The sequence below is a fragment of the Pelophylax lessonae genome (genome assembly GCF_965119305.1).
Source record: "Pelophylax lessonae genome assembly, chromosome: 5".
NCBI classification, from domain to species: Eukaryota; Metazoa; Chordata; class Amphibia; order Anura; family Ranidae; genus Pelophylax; species Pelophylax lessonae.
Window position 1 is genome coordinate 558,386,765 of NC_138772.1, and position 21,104 is coordinate 558,407,868.

A 21,104-nucleotide genomic window follows, 5' to 3' on the forward strand; every position below is an offset into this window, starting at 1 on the left:
CCTCAGTCCCGGTACACGGGGGGACCCCTCACACCCCTCAGTCACGGTACACGGGGGACCCCTCACACCCCTCAGTCCCGGTACACGGGGGGACCCCTCACACCCCTCAGTCCCGGTACACGGGGGGACCCCTCACACTCGTCAGTCCCGGGGACCCCTCACACCCCTCAGTCCCGGTACACGGGGGGACCCCTCACACCCCTCAGTCCCGGTACACGGGGGGACCCCTCACACCCCTCAGTCCCGGTACACGGGGGGACCCCTCACACCTCTCAGTCCCGGTACACGGGGGGACCCCTCACACTCGTCAGTCCCGGGGACCCCTCACACCCCTCAGTCCCGCTACACGGGGACCCCTCACACCCCTCAGTCCCGGTACACGGGGGACCCCTCACACCCCTCAGTCCCGGTACACGGGGGACCCCTCACACCCCTCAGTCCCGGTACACGGGGGGACCCTCACACCCCTCAGTCCCGGTACACGGGGGGACCCCTCACACCCCTCAGTCCCGCTACACGGGGGGACCCCTCACACCCCTCAGTCCCGCTACACGGGGGGACCCCTCACACCCCTCAGTCCCGCTACACGGGGGGACCCTCACACCCCTCAGTCCCGCTACACGGGGGGACCCCTCACACCCCTCAGTCCCGCTACACGGGGGACCCCTCACACCCCTCAGTCCCGGGGACCCCTCACACTCAGTCCCGGTACACGGGGGACCCCTCACACTCAGTCCCGGGGACCCCTCACACCCCTCAGTCCCGGGACACGGGGGACCCCTCACACTCCTCAGTCCCGGTACACGGGGGACCCCTCACACCCCTCAGTCCCGGTACACGGGGGGACCCCTCACACCCCTCAGTCCCGGTACACGGGGGGACCCCTCACACCCCTCAGTCCCGGTACACGGGGGGACCCCTCACACCCCTCAGTCCCGGTACACGGGGGGACCCCTCACACCCCTCAGTCCCGGTACACGGGGGACCCCTCACACTCCTCAGTCCCCGGTACACGGGGGGACCCCTCACACCCCCCAGTCCCGGTACACGGGGGACCCCTCACACCCCTCAGTACCGGTACACGGGGGGACCCCTCACACCCCCCAGTCCCGGTACACGGGGGACCCCTCACACCTCTCAGTCCCGGGGACCCCTCACACCTCTCAGTCCGGCTACACGGGGGGACCCCTCACACCCCTCAGTCCCGGTACACGGGGGGACCCCTCACACCCCTCAGTCCCGGTACACGGGGGGACCCCTCAGTCCTGGTACACGGGGGGACCCCTCACACCCCTCAGTCCCGGTACACGGGGGGGACCCCTCACACCCCTCAGTCCCGGGGACCCCTCACACCTCTCAGTCCGGCTACACGGGGGGACCCCTCACACCCCTCAGTCCCGGTACACGGGGGACCCCTCAGTCCCAATACACGGGGGGACCCCTCACACCCCTCAGTCCCGGTACACGGGGGGACCCCTCACACCCCTCAGTCCCGGTACACGGGGGACCCCTCACACCCCTCAGTCCCGGTACACGGGGGGACCCCTCACACCCCTCAGTCCCGCTACACGGGGGGACCCCTCACACCCCTCAGTCCCGCTACACGGGGGGACCCTCACACCCCTCAGTCCCGCTACACGGGGGGACCCCTCACACCCCTCAGTCCCGCTACACGGGGGGACCCCTCACACCCCTCAGTCCCTGTACACGGGGGGACCCCTCACACTCAGTCCCGGGGACCCCTCACACCCCTCAGTCCCGGGACACGGGGGACCCCTCACACTCCTCAGTCCCGGTACACGGGGGACCCCTCACACCCCTCAGTCCCGGTACACGGGGGGACCCCTCACACCCCTCAGTCCCGGTACACGGGGACACCTCACACCCCTCAGTCCCGGTACACGGGGGGACCCCTCACACCCCCCAGTCCCGGTACACGGGGGACCCCTCACACCCCTCAGTACCGGTACACGGGGGGACCCCTCACACCCCCCAGTCCCGGTACACGGGGGACCCCTCACACCTCTCAGTCCCGGGGACCCCTCACACCTCTCAGTCCGGCTACACGGGGGGACCCCTCACACCCCTCAGTCCCGGTACACGGGGGACCCCTCACACCCCTCAGTCCCGGGGACCCCTCACACCCCTCAGTCCCGGTACATGGAGGTACATCTCAGTGACAGAACACATGGCGGTGACAGTGGATGATGTAATGTCAGGAAAGGCCGCCATGTCTCCGCCGTGTTACGTCATACAGAGCGGCGGGGAAATGAGGCCGCGGAGGGGGCGGAGTTACCTGAGAGGCGGGAGATCCGGTCAGCAGCGGCGGCAGCGGCGACGGTCAGCGGAGGGCGAGTGCGAGAACCCGGCACACAGCTCCGCCCCTTCTCCGCCCACTTACTCTGCTTCTCACTGACCCGCCCCCAACTCTGTATCCAGCCACGCCTTCACACCGCCCACACGCCGAACCCCCACCGCCACGCCCATTAGACAGAGTCCGGAACCCCGCCTCTTTCCCGCCTAGCAAACCCCTACAGAGCGATGAGCCACGCCCCCTTCCTTACATGGACACAGCGACACCTGCGGCGGGAGGAGAGAAGAGCACCGCTCAGAATATCCATAGAGATTCATATAATTCAATCTATTCCTCCCCTATAATATCCCCTCCCCCATAACACTGCCCCTCCCCCTATAATATCCCCTCCCCCTATAATATCCCCTCCCCTATAATATCCCCTCCCCCATAATACTGCCCCTCCCCCTATAATATCCCCTCCCCCATAACACTGCCCCTTCCCCTATAATATCCCCTGACCTATAATATCCCCTCCCCCATAATACTGCCCCGCCCCCTATAATATATCCTGACCTATAATATTCCTCCCCATAATACTGCCCCTCCCCCTATAATATCCCCTCCCCCATAATACTGCCCCTCCCCCTATAATATCCCCTCCCCCATAATACTGCCCCTCCCCCTATAATATCCCCTCCCCCATAATACTGCCCCTCCCCCTATAATACCCCCCATAATACTGCCCCTCCCCCTATAATACCCCCCCCATAATACTGCCCCTCCCCCTATAATACCCCCCCCCCCCCATAATACTGCCCCTCCCCTATAATATCCCCTGACCTATAATATTCCTCCACCTCCCCCGCCCACTCACCAGCCCACTGTTCATCCCATAGGAGGTAAGCTAGGTCTGCTCCACCTCCTCCCCATGTGGCCGCCCACAACCTCCTGTGTGCAGCCAATCCCTCCTTCCTGCCTTCCACGTGCCATAATAATCCCTCATTTTTGCCGTCCATGTGCCATAGTGTTCCTGCCTTCCATGTGCCATAGTGACCACTCCTTCATACCTTCCATATTCCATAGTGTTCCTGCCTTCTATGTGCCATATATTTCCTGTCTTCCTGCCTTCCATGTGCCATAGTGTTCTTTCCTCTCTTCCTTGCGCCATAGTGATGCTTCCTTCCTGCCTTTCAGGTGTCATAGTGACCCTCCCTTTCCTGCCTTCCAAGCTCCATAATGATCTTTCCTTCCTGCCCTCCATGTGCCATAGTGATCCTTCCTTCGTGTCTTCCATGTGTCATAGTGATCCTTCCTTCCTGCCTTCCATCTGCCATAGTTGATCCATCCAGCCTTCTATGTGCCATAGTGATCCTTCCTGCCTTCGTTGCGTCATAGTGATGCTTCCTTCCTGCCTTCCAGGTGTCATAGTGACCCTTCCTTCCTGCCTTCCAGGTGTCATAGTGACCCTTCCTTCCTGCCTTCCATATTCAATAGTGATCAATTCTTCCTGCCTTCCATGTACCATAGTGATCACTCCTTCCTTTCTTCCATATACCATAGTGATCCTTCCTTCCTGCTTTCCGTGTACCATAGTGACCGGTTGGTGGGCAGTAATGCCCTCCAATGAATCATGGAGGATATACTGTAACTCCTGCCACAGCCATGAAGTAAAGCATCACACTTGCAGCATATTATGTACACCCCCAGCTGCTGCCTCTGCAGCTAATGGGGGAACACTTGGCGAGGTGGTAAAACCCTGTGGTTGAGCCCAGGTTTTACCACCCCTCCCACCACTAATGTAAACGAGCCCCAAGTGTTATGTTGCATATTTCAGACATTTGAGATAAGATTTCCTTCTGATGTTCATTTGTTAAAGCAATACTTCACTGTATACAGTAACTAGTCTCACCTATCCGCAGTACATTGCGGGCGGGCGGACGTCAATAAGTGGGTAAAATTAGGAAAGCTTTCAGAAATCGAAGTGTTAATAGTTTATTAATTACCAAAATGGAAGCTAAATGAAGAGAAATCCAATCAATATTTGGGGTGACGACCGTTTTCCTTCTTCTAGGTGGGCGTGCACACAGTTGGTGAAGGGACTCGGCAGGTCGGTTGTTCTATGTAGATCTTGGAGAACCAAGCACAGATCTTCCGTGGATGTCGGCTGCCTCCAATCCTTCATCCCAAACAGACTCCATTATGATGAGATTAGGGCTTTGTGAGGGCCAAACCATCACTTCCAGGACTCCTTGTTCTTCTTTACACTGAAGATAATTCTTAATGACATTGGCTGGATGTTTGGGGTGGTTGTCCTGCTGCAGAATAAATTTGATGCCAATCACACGCCTCCCACGATGGTATGGCATGATGGAGAAGTATCTGCCTGGATTTCTCACCATTGAGGACACCATTGATTCTGACCGAATCTCCAACTCCATTTGCAGAAATGAAGCCCCAACTTGCAAGGAACCTCCACCATGCTTCCCAGTTGGCTGCAGACACTCATTATTGTACCGTTCTCCTGCCCTTTCCCCGAGAAACTGCCTCCTGCTACAGCCAAATATTTCACATTGTGACTCATCAGTCCAGAGCTCCTGCTGCCATTTTTCTGCCCCCAGAGTCTATGTTTTCCTGCATAGTTGAGTGGCTTAGCTTGTTTCCAAGTCAGAGGCTTTTTGGCCACAATTCTTCCATGAAGACCACTTCTGGCCAGATTTTGGGGTATCTGGGTCCTACTGGTTTCCACCAGACTTCTCTGGACAGTAGATGGGCGTACCTGGGTCCCACTGGTTTCCTCCAGACTTCACCAGACAGTAGACGAGTCATCCTGGGTCCCACTGGTTTCCTCCAGGCTTCTCCAAACAGTAGATGGGAGTACTTGGGTCCTACTGGTTTCCACCAGACTTCTCTGGACAGTAGATGAGTGTACCTGGGTCCCACTGGTTTCCTCCAGACTTCACCAGACAGTAGACGAGTCATCCTGGGTCCCACTGGTTTCCTCCAGGCTTCACCAGACAGTAGACGAGTCATCCTGGGTCCCACTGGTTTCCTCCAGGCTTCTCCAAACAGTAGATGGGAGTACCTGGGTCCCACTGGTTTCCTCCAGACTTCTCTAGACAGTAGATGGGCGTACCTGGGTCCCACTGGTTTCCTCCAGACTTCTCTAGACAGTAGATGGGAGTACCTGGGTCCCACTGGTTTCCTCCAGACTTCTCTAGACAGTAGATGGGCGTACCTGGGTCCCACTGGTTTCCTCCAGACTTCACCAGACAGTAGACGAGTCATCCTGGGTCCCACTGGTTTCCTCCAGGCTTCTCCAAACAGTAGATGGGAGTACTTGGGTCCTACTGGTTTCCACCAGACTTCTCTGGACAGTAGATGAGTGTACCTGGGTCCCACTGGTTTCCTCCAGACTTCACCAGACAGTAGACGAGTGATCCTGGGTCCCACTGGTTTCCTCTAGACTTCTCTAGACAGTAGATGGGTGTACCTGGGTCCCACTGGTTTCCTCCAGACTTCTCCGCACAGTGGATCGGTGTATCTGGGTCCCACTGGTTTCCACCAGACTTCTCCATATAGTGGATGAAGGAACCTAGGTCCCACTGGTTTCCTCCAGACAGTAGATGGGAGTAACTGGGTCCCACTGGGCAGTAATATTTATCAACCATACATCTCAAGAAATATATGGAGACTATTGCTGGCCTGTTTGATTCTGAACATGTTCATTGAAAGAGCTGGTCACATTGGCCTCCGTTCCATGTTCTTCAATGTAAGAGACGGACAGTCTGTTACTAGTAATCTCCTGCTATTGTCCGTGTATTAAGGTGTGATGTGGTTTCCGTTAAGCATGTCTGTCCCATTGTTGATTGTTAATTAACTCACCTATTGTTTCTGTCCAGATGGCTAGGTAAATAGCTCAGGTTAATTATATTTCTGCACACAATTTCATCCGCATACGATAATGTAATCAGGCACCTGACCTGTGTGTGGTATATATTGTGTGTGAGTCTGTTCAATAATTGTTCCAGATCTATACAAGCTATTCTCGGCTAGTTTTGTATGGGGTCGGCTAGAATATCTGAAATCTATGTTCAAGACTGAAGGAAGCGGTATTCTGATGGAAGCCCACAAGCACAGTGTGGGTCGCGGTTCCGTTACATTGGTGGCAAACGGTGGGATGCTTCCTGCAGTCTGGGACATCCAAACCTCCACTGGGATCCAAGGTCCGGATAGCAGAAGAGGAGAGGTACAGATACCAGCAGCCATGGAAGAGGAGTTCAGAAGGAGTTTGCGAGGAGTTTGCGAGAGATGCAGATACAGCACAGGGGACCAAGCAGGTCCTGCTAGGATGGTATGATTCAATCCGCTTGGAACTCTGGAAGGAAACGCTAGTCCATGAGCAGCGACATCAAGGAAAAAATCCTCCCCTCCATCCAGGAAAGGTACCAGTCACAGTATGGTTTGCGGGATAAACAAGGAGCAGACTGCTGAGTTAAGCAGGTTGGTCTGGGCAGAGATACATTTGGAAGGGAGCTATAGAGCCCTCCAGTGGCATGTATCCCAAGTATACCCTTGGATAGCGAATGACAGCCCAAAGGAAGGCTTTGGCTACGGCGGCCTGGGACTGTTGTACGGGAAGCTGTCAGGGGACCTTAACTTTGGGAACAATATGGAGCGGCGGTTAGTGGAAATTACGGATTACAGAGAAGAGATCCTGAACATCTCGGAAGTGTTCTGGGCACTGGAAGATATGGGGTTTCTGGCCGTTCAGGAATGGGAGCTGGAGATTGCCTACAGACGACTGCTAGACTCTGCCCAGCGCCAGGGCTGGGCTTCCCTTGCCTGGGAATATCCAAAAGTACCAGCTGACAGTCAGGAAATCCTGGCTGAAGAGTCAGCAATGTGGCACAGTAACAGTGTGCTTTGCTCACCTGCACCCACAGCTATAGAAGCGGAGGTTTTATGGAAGATGCAGAAAGTGTTGGTTGACCTTGACGATCCTGTTTCTGCACAGGATGAGCTTGGATGGAGGAATGCGTCTGTCCAGCAGCTGGATAAAGGTATGGGAGATGGAGCAGCCAGTTCATCTTCCCAGCTGCAGTTCAAGGGCTCAGGAGAAGAGGAAGCCGTCCTCACTTCCCAGCCACAGATCACAGAAAACAGGGATTTAATTAATTTTTCATCAGAGGACATTATGGATGATAAATCACCCGCCACAGTGTTGGCACTTGGCCTAAGTGCCACCAGCCTGTACCCTGGACTTTCAACAATTCCAGAGACTGGGGATTTAATAGACTTTTCTGCTGAGGAAGAACAACATGGTGAGCATCCAGCAGAAGGGGTGACATCAGGGCCAAATAGCACTGAGCTCTGCCCAACACAAATAGCAGCTTCAGCCTCCCTGAGAGAAGAGGCAGCTGGCCTTTCTATTAAAACACTACTAAAAGGGTCATGGGATTTCCGGCCAGCAGCGTCTGTGGAGTCACAAGAAACTTCTCCAGCTGAAGCTCCAAGGGTCCAAGACCTCTGCCCCACACCTGCGGCAGTTCCAGAGGCCCAGGGTGAGAAGGTCGTAGTCACTCCCCAGCAGCAAATCAGGATCCAGGGGGAGAAGGGAGAGGAAGTTATCGTCCTCCCCTCCAACAGTCAGCAGGAGCGGAGGAAACTGTCTTCTCTCCCCAGCCAGGATCTGTGCACCTGGGAAACGGTACCAGAGAATGGTTGTCCCAACAGCCAGATGAGGGTAAGGAAGACAGAGCAGCCGACTCCCCTTCCCAGTGGCAGACGGCGCCCCAGAATGATGACACCAACCCAGCAGAAGAGCTGGCAACAGAGCAGATTGCTGCTGGCCTCTGCCCTCAACTAACAAAGGGTGGTTTTCTTGAGAAAGTGGATGGGACTACAATCTCCACTTGTATACCGCAGCGATGCTGGGCAGTCGGCCCAGATCCCCATAGCCTGACGAAGTGAGCCCCACCACCCTGTCTTCTCTCCAGCGGCTGAAAGGACACCCGGGAGAAGGGACAGTCTACGCTTCTCCCCCGCGGTGGGCATGTTCTATGAGAGAGGCAGAGGTTGGCTGGGTGAGTAATGCTCTGTTCGGGACAATTTGCTGGGGTACTATGTGCGTACAGGCATTGGGGGACTGGAACTACTGACTAACTTCGAAGTCAACCCGTCTGGGGTCTCCTCCTGTGTTAGTCTTCTTCGTAAAGGGGAGAGATGTGACGGGAGTCACTTTGGATGGGGGGCCTGTGGAACCCAGCTTACCTAGGAGAGGCTGAGAAATCCCTCTCTCAGCTCCCTAGGCCCCTCTTATGTGTAAGTCACCCCGTGTCTATTATGGGAACAGGGTGACCAAGGAAATGGACAGCTACTTATTGGATACTGAGAATATGGTTTGGATTACTTCAAATGGCACAATGATATTTATCAGCCATATATCTCAAGAAATATATGGAGACTATTGCTGGGCTGGCCTGTTTGATTCTAAACATGTTCATTGAAAGAGCTAATCACATTGGCCTCTGTTCCATGTTCTTCAATGTAAGAGACAGACAGTCTTTTACTGGTGGTCTCCTGCTATTGTCTGTGTATTAAAGTGTGATGTGGTTTCCGTTAAGCCTGTCTGTCCCATTGTTAATTGTTAAACCTATTGTTTCTGTCCAGATGGCTAGGTAAATAGCTCAGGTTAATTATTTTTCTGTAAACAATTTCATCTGCATACGATAATGTAATCAGGCACCCCACTTGTGTGTGGTATATATTGTGTGTGAGTTTGTACAATAAATGTTCCAGATCTATACAAGCTTTTTTCAGGTAGTTTTGTAAGGGGGCAACTAGAACATCTGATATATATGTTCAAGGAAGTGGTATTCTGACGGAAGCCCACAAACACAGTGTGGGTCGCGGTTCCGTTACCCTATGACCCACCGGTTTCCTCCAGACTTCTCTGGACAGAGGATGGGTGTTCCTGGGTCCCACTGGTTTCCTGCAGACTTCTCCAGGCAGTGAATGGCGGTACCTGGGTCCCACTGGTTTCCACTAGACTTCTCCAGATAATGGAAGGAGGAACCTGGGTCCCACTGGTTTCCTCCAGACAATAGATGGGGGTACCTGGTTCCCACTGGTTTCCACTAGACTTCCCTGGACAGTAGATGGGTGATAAGCTTTCAAGAGATTTCCTTTCTTCCTCAGGTATTGTTTTAGACTTGAGAAAGAGGAAAAGTCTTAAAAGCTTTTCTTTATAGTTTAAAGCAATTTCTGCAGTTTAGCCCGAAATAACCCTTATGATTGGTGCCAGTTTACACAGTAATAGCCCCCAGTATTGGGGCCAGTTTACACAATAAGAACCCCTAGTATTGGTGACAGTTTAAGCAGTAATAACACCTAGTAATTGTGCCAGTTTATGCAGTAAAAGCCCCTAGTATTGGCGGCAGTTTATCCAGGAATAGCCCCTAGTATTGGTGCCAGTTTACGCAGTAATAGCCCCTAGAATTGGTGCCAGTTTATGCAGTAATTTCACCTAGTATTGGTGCCAGTTTATGCGGTAATAGCCCCTAGTATTGGTACCAGTTTACACAGTAATAACCCCTAGTATTGGTACCAGTTTACGCAGTAATAACCCCTAGTATTGGTGCCAGTTTACGCAGTAATAACCCCTAGTATTGGTGCCAGTTTACACAGTAACAACCCCTAGTATTGGTGCCAGTTTACACAATAACAACCCCTAGTATTGGTGCCAGTTTACGCAGTAATAAAGCCTAGAATTGATGCTATGCTCTCAGCGTCGAGGAGGTAGGGAAGAATAGTGAGACCTGCCAACCACAGTGATAAAAGTGTTAAGGCCATCTGCGACAGTGGCGGTGGTCTTAACACGTTTTTCAACTTCATGGGAGTTCTTTATGATTTCCCCGCGGTTCTCTTGATGCGCTACAGTAAAACGCACCTCTCCAACCGGGACTCCTTCCCTCCGCCACACACTGTGGCAAAACGAAGAGGAAAGGCAACTACAGTGCACCTCTCCATCCGGGACTCATGCCCCTACAGTAGGGGTGCCCAACCCTTTGAGGAGCGAGGGCCACTTTAGCGACTTGATAACCGGTCGTGGGCCACAATGAGCGGAGCGGGCAGATGACAGGTCCATGTCCACACAGCATATTCAGAGCAGACACGAACACAGCCCACTCTACTCTATGGGCCCCCAAATCCGATCTGACGAGACAGAAGGGGGTGAATCCCCTTCTGTTTTTTTAAGTGGATCAGATTAGAGATAGGCGGGTGCAAACGGACACAAGTCCATTTATAGTATCTCACAAAAGAAGTGAAGATTGAGGTCAGTTGAGGTGCAGGTAAACCATTTTAGGCCCCTTTCACACAATCGATCCGATTGGGTCCGCCTGTCTGTTTTTCAGGTGGACCCAATCGGACCCTCCATTCACCTCTATAGAGCGACAGATGTACAGTATCTCACAAAAGTAAGTACACCCCTCACATATTTGTAAATAATCTTTTCATGTGACAACACTGAAGAAATGACACTTTGCTACAATGTAAAGTAGTGAGTGTACAGCTTGTATAACAGTGTAAATTTACTGTCCCCTCAAAATAACTCAACACACAGCCATTAATGTCTAAACCGCTGGCAACATAAGTGAGTACACCCCTAAGTGGAAATGTCCAAATTGGGCCCGAATAACCATTTAAGCCTCCCTGTTGTCATGTGACTTGTTAGTGTTACAAGGTCTCAGGTGTGAATGGGGAGCAGGTGTGTTAAATTTGGTGTTATCGCTCTCACTCTCTCATACTGGTCACTGGAAGTTCAACATGGCACCTCATGGCAAAGAACATTCTGATGATCTGAAAAAAAGAATTGTTGCTCTTCATAAAGATGACCTAAGCTATAAGAAGATTGCCAGGACCCTGAAATTGAGCTGCAGCAAGGTGGCCAAGACCATACAGTGGTTTAACAGGAAAGGTTCCACTCAGAACAGGCCTCGCCATGGTCGACCAAAGCAGTTGAGTGCACGTGCTTAGCGTCCTATCCAGAGGTTGTCTTTGGGAAATAGACGTATGAGTGCTGCCAGCATTGCTGAGGAAGTTGAAGGGGTCGGGGGTCAGCGTGTCAGTGCTCAGACCATACGCTGCACACTGCATCAAATTGGTCTACATGGCTGTCATCCCAGAAGGAAGCCTCTTCTAAAGATGATGCACAAGAAAGCCGCAAACAGTTTGCTGAAGACAAGCAGACTAAGGACATGGATTACTGGAACCATCTCCTCTGCTCTGATGAGACCAAGATAAACTTATTTGGTTCAGATGGTGTCAGGCGTGTGTGTCGGCAACCAGGTGAGGAGTACAAAGACAAGTTTGTCTTGCCTACAGTCAAGCATGGTGGTGGGAGTGTCATGGTCTGGGGCTGCATGAGTGCTGCCGGCACTGGGGAGATACAGTTCATTGAGGGAATCATGAATGCCAACATATACTGTGACATACTGAAGCAGAGCATAATGCCCTCCCTTCAGAGACTGGGCCACAGGGCAGTATTCCAATATGATACTGACCCCAAACACACCTCCAAGGCGACCACTGCCTTGCTAAAGAAGCTGAGGGTAAAGGTGATAGACTGGCCAAGCATGTCTCCAGACCTAAACCCTATTGAGCATCTGTGGGGCATCCTAAAATGGAAGGTGGAGGAGCGCAAGGTCTCTAACATCCACCAGCTCCAAGATATTGTCATAGAGGAGTGGAAGAGGACTCCAGTGGCGACCTGTGAAGCTCTGGTGAACTCCATGCCCAAGAGGGTTAAGGCAGTGCTGGAAAAAAATGGTGGCCACACTAAATATTGACAGTTTGGGCCCAATTTGAACTTTTTCACTTAGGGGTGTACTCACTTTTGTTGCCAGCGGTTTACCTGCACCTCAACTGACCTCAATCTTTACTTCTTTCTGCAGGTATCGCTGGCTGCTTCTGTCCCTCAGGCGGGTATGGCTGGTGGCTGCTGCTGGCTATCCTCCAGGGCGGGTACTGCTGGTGGTGGGTACTGCTGGTGGGTACTGCTGGTAGGTACTGCTGGCTGGTACTGCTGGTGGTACTACTGGTGGGTACTGCTGACTGGTACTGCTGACTGGTACTGCTGGCTGGTACTGCTGGTGGGTACTGCTGACTGGTACTGCTGGCGAGTACTGCTGGCTGGTACTCCTGGTGGGTACTGCTGGCTGGTACTGCTGGTGGGTACTGCTGGCTTGTATCACTGGCTGGTACTGCTGGTGGGTACTGCTGGCGGGTACTGCCTGCTGCTAATGCTGGTGAGTACTGCTTGCTGGTACTGCTGGCTGGTACTGTTGGTGGGTACTGCTGGTGGATACTGCTGGCTGGTGGCTGCTGGTGGGTACTGCTGGCTGGTACTGTTGGTGGGTACTGCTGGTGGGTACTACTGGTGTATACTGCTGGTGGGTATTACTGGCTGGCACTGCTGGCTGGTACTGTTGGCTGTTACTACTGGTGGGTACTGCTGGTAGGTACTACTTGTGAGTATCGTTGGCTGGTACTGCTGGCTTCTCTGAGACACCAATGGAGATGTGAATGGAGTGGCGCTGGAGGAAGCATGCGGCTGCAGTAGAGAGCAGAGCCGATGCTTCCTGTATTGCTCCTCTCACAGGCTGAGCACATTTGGTATCACTCTTCCTGTGACAGGAGCTGGAACTATACAGGAAGCATCAGCTCTGCTTCCTATAGTGCGACTCATACTTCACAATAATGCTTGGGGATGGTGGGTCGGGAACACGCAATCTGGGCTTACCGACTCGTCATCCCAGAGCAGGAGGTTGAATCCTGTTGGGGGGGGCACAGCATACTGTTGAGGGGGCCATGGCCCCCTCTGCCCCCCCCCCCCCAGTGACGCAATTGCTGGGTCCCCCTGGTTTCCACCAGACTTCTCCGGATAGTAGATAAGAGTACCTGGGTCCCACTGGTTTCCTCCAGACTTCTCTGGATGTGGAAGGGAAGGAAGCATGATGTGTCTTTCATCTGCTGAATTAAGTTTTCATGACTAACCGCTTCGTCTTCGCTCCAGTCCTTAGCATTACCCGACCACTGCGTCTACACTCCTCAACATTACCCGACCACTGTGTTTACGCTCCTTAACGTTACCTGACCACTGCCTCTACGCTCCTAAACGTTGCCTGACCACTGCGTCTACGCTCCTAAACGTTGCCTGACCACTGCGTCTACGCTCCTCAACGTTGCCTGACCACTGCGTCTACGCTCCTCAACGTTACCTGACCACTGTGTCTACACTCCACAACATTACCCGACCACTGCGTCTACTCTCCCTAACAGTACACAACTACTGCGTCTACACTCCTCAACATTGCCATAACCATAATAACCCCCAAATCCCTCAGTCTTACATTGAAGAGAGTAGGTTAAAGGTGCAGAGATCTAGCCACCACCCACCTGTTCCAGATTTTCCCAAACTTCTGAGGAAATTTGCCTTCCATATACGTTAGTTTATACAAAGGAAGGACAGAGTCCACCAATTGGCGCCACTGTGCGAACGTGGGGGGAGCAGTCAGTTTCCAATTTTGCAGAATAACTTTCCTAGCCTAAAAACATAAATAGAATATTAGCAGCTGTAGATGTGTAGCCTGTGTAACTGAGTTACCAATACCCAAGAGGAGCACCTTGGGATCCAATGGGACACAAAGATCCGCAACCTCACTAATTCTTGAATGACCGGACATTCCCAAATAACATGGAAATACGACCCACAGCCTGTTGACATTTAGGATATGTTGCTGAGTGTGTAGGATATATTCTAGCCAAGCGCTGTGGGGTGTAGCATGCTCTATGCAGGAATTTAAGTTGAATAAATCTATCTCGAGATGAAATCACCGTAGGTATGTATTGTTGTAAGCCCACGTCCCATTGCTCCTCCGAAAGATCAGGAATATTTTCCCTCCAGGAGCGGAATAGGAGAGTGTCCCCGTCCATGTCTCCGCTCACAATACGGAGATAGACGGAGGACAAAATTTTGTCTGCAATGCAGGTGATAAGGAACCTCTCCACTCCATGAGGAGCTACCGTGACCGGCTCAGGGAATTGAGCCTGGACCACGTGCTTTAGTTGTAAATAGCGAAACAGCATCCAAGAGGGGAGCTGAAACTCTGACTTCAAGTCAGGGAAGGGGAGCAATGTACCAGCAGGCATAATCTGCTGCAATTTAACAATACCATACCTGGCCCACACACTAGGGTCAGGGATAGATCTAAGATACGGCAGTCTAGGGTTGCTCCACAGTGGAGTATGTGGCAAAACAGTTCCGTCGGCCCTCGTGATCACCCCCGCCTGTTCCCATACCCTAACCACAGTCCACATGGGGATCATTGCCTGTGGGGTATCTTTCGTCCCCCTATAGACCAGATTGGTCAGCGCTGAGTAGGATCCCAACAAGATCTAGGCTGAGCAAACCACCCACACACCGTAATCAGCACCGCAGCACAGTAGTACTTTTTAAAACAAGGCAAAGCAAGTCCACCCGCTGACAGAGGCTGCTGCAGTTTATGTTTAGCTATTCTAGGTGTCGCCCCAGCCAGATAAAAGAGGAGATCACCCCATCTAACTTGCAAAAAAATGCAGCCGGGATATGGATTGGTGTGTTCCTGAAGGTATAAAGAAATTTGGGAAGAAATTTAATTTGAATTAAATTAACTCTTCCAACTGGCGTCAAGGGAAGTGTCCTCCACATCTGGCATTTAGTAATCAGCTGCTGCAGCACCGAATACGAGTTGTCCACCAGGTAATACGATAAATTGTTGCGAATTACAATGCCAAGGTATCTAAACTGGGAAACCCACTGTAGGGGGATCCCCTTGGGAGGAGAGGTAGTCAAGTCAGCAAGAGAGGACACGCTCGATTTACTCCAGTTAATTCTAACCCCAGAAAACTCACCATATCTGTCAATAACCGACAAGGCCGCATTAAGGGAGTCCTCAGCGTCATGCAAATACAGAAGGGTGTCGTCGGCATACAGTGATAGTCTTTCCACCAGGGGACCCACCACCAGTCCAGCCCATCCGCAGATCGAAGCAAGATCGCCATGGGCTCCATAGCTAACGCAAAAAACCCCGGCGACAAGGAGCAGCCCTGCCTCATTCCCCTACCAAGCTGGAAAGGGGGAGACAGTATCCCATTGGTGCGTACCCGAGATACAGGGGCCATATATAGCAGCTTGAGCCAGGCAATGAACCTAGGACCAAAGCCAAACCGAGCAAGGACCTGCCACAAACACTCCCATTCCACCGAGTCAAAGGCCTATTCCGCGTCTAGGGAGACCACCACCCCTGGCGCTTCCTGTGTTCTGAAGTGAGCTATGTTGGTATGGAGTCAGCGGATATTTATATCCATGCCCTTACCCGGGTTTGGTCACCATGCACCAGAGAGAGGATCACAGAACTCAGACGTTTTGGCCAATACTTTAGTCAGGATTTTAGCATCTACATTAAGTAGGGAGATTGGTCTATAGAAGGAGCATAGCTTGGGGTCTTTCCCGGGCTTGGGCAAAACAACTATAACCGCCTCTGCCATGGAGGGCGGGAGAGAGTGTGAATCTAGAGCATTACTAATCATGGTAAGATAGTGGGGGCCAAGAAGCTCCAAGTTGGTGGTATAGAGCTCCATGGGGAGTCCGTCAGGTCCCGGGGTCTTCCCAGCCTACATAGATTTGATCGCCTCCCTAACTTCCTTTAGCGAGATAGGTGCATCAAGTCTCTGTGCGCGGTCAGCAGCAAGGGTCGGAAAGTTAACCTCAACTAAATACGCAGATAGCTCCTCAGACGAGTAGGTCGCTCTCGATGTATATAGATTAGCATAATACTCCTCAAATCGTTTATTAATCTGTATTGGCTCAGAGAGCAAATCCCCCGTCTCTGATCTGACATTAGTGATACAAGAACTACCCGGCCTTTCTGTCGCCAGCCAGGCAAGAAGCCTGCCCAGACGTTCCCCTTGTTCAAATATGCGTTGAGACTGGGAGAGAAGGAATGGTCTACAAGAGTCGGTGCGGAGCAATGCCAACTCACGGTATGCCGTCAACATTTTAGTATAGTCGCTCCTATCTAAGGAAGTCGAGTACCTCTTTTCCAATGACCGAGCACGCACCTCGGCTGCCGACAGCAGGAGGGGAGATTCCTTCCTGATTTTAGTAATATTAAATTGGTACCGGCCTCTAGCATAAGCCTTAACCACTTTACAACCGGAGGATTTTGCTGTCTTCCGTCCAGGCCACTTTTTGCGATTCGGCGCTGTGCGACTTCAACTGACAATTGCGCGGTCGTGCGACGCCGTACCCAAACGAAATTTACGTCCTTTTTCTCCCACAAACAGAGCTTTCTTTTGGTGGTATTTGATCACCTGTGCGATTTTTACTTTTTGCGCTATAAACAAAAAAAGAGCGTTTATTTTGAAAAAATAACAATATTTTTCACATTTTTTTATATGAAATTCCCCCCAAAAAAGATGTAAAAACCAATTTTTTTAAAAGTTTTTTGCCAATTTGTTTTATGCTACCTATGTTTGGTAAAAAAAATCGCAATAAGCGTATTTTGATTGGTTTGCGCAAAAGTTATTGCGTTTACTAACAAAGGGAAAGATTTCTGTCATTTTTGGTGTTTTTTTTTAACGCGTAATGGCGGCGATCTGCGATTTTTTTTGCGGGACTGCGACATTGCGGCGGACAGACCGGACCCCTGACTGACATTTTTGACACTTTTGGGGGTACCAGTGACATTACTGCAGTAATCAGTGCTATATATATGCACTGTTACTGTAAAAATGACACTGGCAGGGAAGGGGTTAATTTTATTGGAGAGGGAGGGGTTAATGTATGCCTGGTGCTTACTGACGTGTAGGGGGGGAGGTGACTGAGTGATTCATGGACAGATCGGATGTCCAGCTATGCTGAACAGTCCGATCGGTCACTCCCTGTCACTATGGAGATCCGCCCGCTGTGTTTACACACAGCGGGCGGATCTCCAGACTCGATCCCCGACGATCGGGTAAGAGCAGCGGCGATCGCCGCTGCTCCTCCCCTGGCCCGACTCCCGCTGTGAATGAAAACAGCGGGAGCGAGCCTCCGGCGGCGCGCAAGCGCCGCCCAGAAGGGGAGGAGTCCAGTCACGTTAATACTACGTGACTGGACGGGAACGAGCCACTCTGCCGCAGTAGTATTCCCGTAAGCGGTAGTAAAGTGGTTAAAGGCATCCCACACTACAGCAGGGGTCGAGGTGTGATCATTATGAACCCAGTACTCCTTAAGCTCAGATGACATTAATGGCTCCAATCTTTCATCTACAATCCAATACCGTGAGAGCCTCCACATGACCTGACCTGCGACCTAATCAGTATTAAAGCACACCAATACTGGAGCATGGTCTGAAATGCCACGGGGGAGAATGGTTGAGTCCATCACCCGAGGCAGCAGGGAGCCATTGACATAAATCAGATCGATATGTCTACACTCTTCAACGTTACCTGTCCACTGCTTCTACACTCCCAGACATTACCCGACCACTGCGTCTATGCTCCTCAATGGTACCCGACCACTGTGTCTACACTCCCCAACATTACCCAACCACTGTGTCTACACTCCCCAACATTACCCAACCACTATGTTTACGCTCCTCAGCTTTACCCAACCACTGCATCTTCACTCCTCAACGTTACCTGACCACTGCGTCTATGCTCCTCAACGTTACCCGACCACTGCGTGTACACTCCTCATTGTTACCCGACCACTGCCTCTACGCTCCTCAACATTACTTGTCCACTGCGTCTACACTCCCCAAAGTTACCTGACCACTGTGTCTACACTCCTCAACGTTACCTGACCACTGCGTCTACGTTCCTCAACGTTACCTGACCACTGCGTCTACGCTCTTCAATGTTACCTGACCACTGCATCTACGCTCCTCAACGTTACCCGACCACTGTGTCTACACTCCCCAACATTACCCAACCACTATGTCTACGCTCCTCAGCTTTACCCAACTACTGCATCTTCACTGCACAACGTTACCTGACCACTGTGTCTATGCTCCTCAACATTACCCGACCACTGCATCTACGCTCCTCGATGTTACCCGACCACTACATGTACACTCCTAATTTTTACCCGACCACTGCCTCTATGCTCCTCAACATTACCTGTCCACTGCGTCTACACTCCCCAACATTACCCAACCCCTGCATCTTCACTCCCCAACGTTACCTGATCACTGTGTCTACACTCCTCAACATTACCCAACCCCTGCGTCTACACTACTCAACGTTACCTGATCACTGTGTCTACACTCCACAACATTACCGACCACTATGTCTACACTCCTCAACGTTACCTGTCCACTGCTTCTACACTCTCAAACATTACCCGACCACTGCGTCTACGCTCCTCAATGGCACCCGACCACTGTGTCTACACTCCTCAACATTACCCAACCACTGTGTCTACACTCCCCAACATTACCCAACCACTGTGTCTACACTCCCCAACATTACCCAACCACTATGTTTACGCTCCTCAGCTTTACCCAACCACTGCATCTTCACTCCCCAACGTTACCTGACCACTGTGTCTTCACTCCTCAACATTACCTGACCACTGCTTCTATGCTACTCAACGTTACCCGACCACTGCATCCAGTTAGAATATCATTATAAAGTTACTTTATTTCAGTAATTCAATTCAAAAAGTGAAACTCATATATTTTACATAGATTACACACAGAGTGATATATTTCAAGCATTTCTTTCTTTTAATTTTGATGATTATGGCTTCCAGCGAGTGACACCCCAAAATTCAGCATCTCAGAAAATTAGAATATTACATGAGACCAATAAAAAAAAGGATTTTGAATGCAGACTTTGAAGGCAGATCTGCAATGATTAGAACCATCACTAGATGGCAGCATTATACCTGAATGATACAGTATACTGTACAACAAATTCCCCAGCTGTATACAGGCTGATATATACACTTATAGGGAACTTGCATCCGATGCGGCTGTAGGGACCTCACATATTCCTGGCACAAAAAATAAAATACGAATGGACTATATAGCAGTGGCGTGTATTTGTGTATGCATATGTATGTGTACAGATTCTTCTAGCTTTTTGTAAGTTACATTTACATGGATGTAACAGACAAAATATTACTGATCATCATACACACACACAACATTTCCCATGTAAATAGATGAGGTTTTGTAATGCTGAAAAATTCTTCTTTTTTTCAGTGCTTTATATCAGGGGTCTCCAAATTCTCCAAACAAAGCGCCAGTTTACCGTCCTTCAGACTTTAGAGGGGCCGGACTGTGGGGGAAAAACAATGTCCCATCATTGGTGTCAGTGGGAGGAATAGTGCCCCATCATTGGTGTCAGTGGGAGGAATAGTGCCCCATCATTGGTGTCAGTGGGAGGAATAGTGTCCCATCATTGGTGTCAGTGGGAGGAATAGTGCCCCATCATTGGTGTCAGTGGGAGGAATAGTGCCCCATCATTGGTGTCAGTGGGAGGAATAGTGCCCCATCATTGGTGTCAGTGGGAGGAATAGTGCCCCATCATTGGTGTCAGTGGGAGGAATAGTGCCCCATCATTGGTGTCAGTGGAAGGAATAGTGCCCCATCATTGGTGTCAGTGGAAGGAATAGTGCCCCATCATTGGTGTCAGTGGGAGGAAAAGTGCCCCATCATTGGTGTCAGTGGGAGGAAAAGTGCCCCATCATTGGTGTCAGTGGGAGGAATAGTGTCCCATCATTGGTGTCAGTGGGAGGAGTAGTTTCCCATCATTCAGCTTCGGGTGTGGCTGCTGCAAGGTTCTCTGGCTGTGTGTCTGGAGCTGCTCCAGGTGATCTGTTAGAGGGGAGTCTGGTAAAATCTCTCCCAGCCCTGCTGGCCCCTATCTGGGGAGGCCATGCAGGCCAGCGGGGCCTCTCCTGCTGGAAGCTCTCAGCCATCCCCTGGGCGGATGGATGGCACCCCTGCTCCTGGACAAGCCGTGGTTAGTGATCTCTCTGCACCTGGTGAGGATGAAGATGCTGGATCCATTCGGGAGCGAGTGGTGGCCGGGATCAAACTTCTCAATAGGGAAAGAGACAAGCACTACAAGCTTAGAGCAGATTTAAAGCGCCTGAGAAAGCAGCGTGAAGGCTTGTTCAGCAAGAACCGTGGATCCATGGATTCAGAGGTCCAATTGGCTAAGGTCCGTGTGGAACATCGGGAAACCATCGTGGCCATGATGGAAGGCAGGGATGGTCCTTTCAGGGAGAAGTTTAGCAACGACCGAAGGTTTGCAAAGATGGAGGTGGAGGAGGAGACCCCCAATTCTGACCCCCTTCCCCCTTAAGGTGAGGTAAGCAGCCCATTGCCATCTCAGGGCTCAGGAGGCATGCTGAAGGTAATCCAGGTAATGGAGTCTTCAGTGCAGGGAGATAAGCTGGTGTTTGGTGGTGTGGAGGACTGGCCGGATCATGTACCTGATAAGATAAAGGCTATCAAGCCTCAGGTAATAGACAAAACTGTTTTTGTGCCTTTTAGCACCTTGCCTAATAATGAGGGTTTTCCCAGTGACACCCAGGATGATACCCCTGTGCTCAGCAATGCTTTGCCTGCTGAGGAAATGTTATGTTTAAAAAATGACATTTCTGCTCAGGAACTACAAGACCCAGAAGAGCCGTTTAACTACTTCCGGTCCGCGATATAGCCGAAAGACGGCTGCAGCACGGACTCAAATTTTCGGGAGGCCGTCTATAAAC

General features: G+C 51.5%; 1 protein-coding gene across 1 annotated transcript in view; it reads right to left on the bottom strand.

Annotated features, from left to right (window-relative positions):
- The window catches only part of SCAP (SREBF chaperone), a 114,543-nt gene extending 112,136 nt beyond the window's left edge, over positions 1-2,407 (bottom strand). The window contains 1 exon segment of the mRNA XM_082259046.1: positions 2,297-2,407. The gene's annotated coding sequence lies outside the window, so the exon portion shown is untranslated.
- Between the last annotated feature and the right edge of the window lie 18,697 nt (positions 2,408-21,104).